Genomic DNA, 838 nt, shown 5'->3' with positions numbered 1-838 from the left:
TACATCTTTTCTGCAAACATATCTTGTGTTCTGCCAATCAGAAGTTGCCAATAACTGAGGTCTGCAGTTTAAAATGGATGGAAGCTCGGCACTGATCATCATCACATCAAAACACTTCTGGTGGCAACAACCAAGGCTTTCTGGTGGCAATTAGCAGAACAGTCGGTGCAGTGACGTGAGCTGACAAATGTGAAAAAGTGGTGAGTCAGACGAGAGACATTATAACAGTTTATTGGAATGTAAAAAAAAATACAGAAGGTCGGGAGGGATTCACCAGAGTCAGAAACCGGAACTTCTGGAGGGGAGTTGGACAGAAACAGAGCAAAATGTTTCTAGTGTTGGATTCTGGCTTCCTAACCTTCTCTGAGTTTTGGGACAAACTATGAGAGGAACTTTCTGAAGAAGCCGGTTGGCATGTGTCACTGGTGACAGTCAAAGTCTGCTGATCCAAGATCCAGAGACAATTGAGGGGAGAATCCAAGAGCTGGATCACGGCACAGAAAAACAGGTAAGATCCAAAAACACACTATGACAGGTCCGACAGGGTTCAGGAAGACTCAGAGAATCAAGAGGCAGAACCAAGTCAGAATCTTGCAGGGAGACCGGTAACAGAAATGCTGGATAAAACTCACAGATGGCTCATAATAATATGGCATTAGTGACTGGTCTGAGAGCTGGTTATATTGTCAGAGCAGGTGAATCAGTTGAGGGCTGATTTGACTTAGGGTGGAGCTGCTTTGGCAGAGGAGTATTGAATTCTGAATCAAACCAGCTCTAGTGCCAGGAATCATGACAATAGAAAAGAAAAGCAGAGTTTGATTCCAAGTTCTACCTTGCT

This window comes from Cyprinodon variegatus, unplaced genomic scaffold, assembly GCF_000732505.1.
Source record: "Cyprinodon variegatus isolate N-32 unplaced genomic scaffold, C_variegatus-1.0 Scaffold220, whole genome shotgun sequence".
Classification (NCBI taxonomy): Eukaryota; Metazoa; Chordata; class Actinopteri; order Cyprinodontiformes; family Cyprinodontidae; genus Cyprinodon; species Cyprinodon variegatus.
This window is presented reverse-complemented; position numbering follows the sequence as displayed.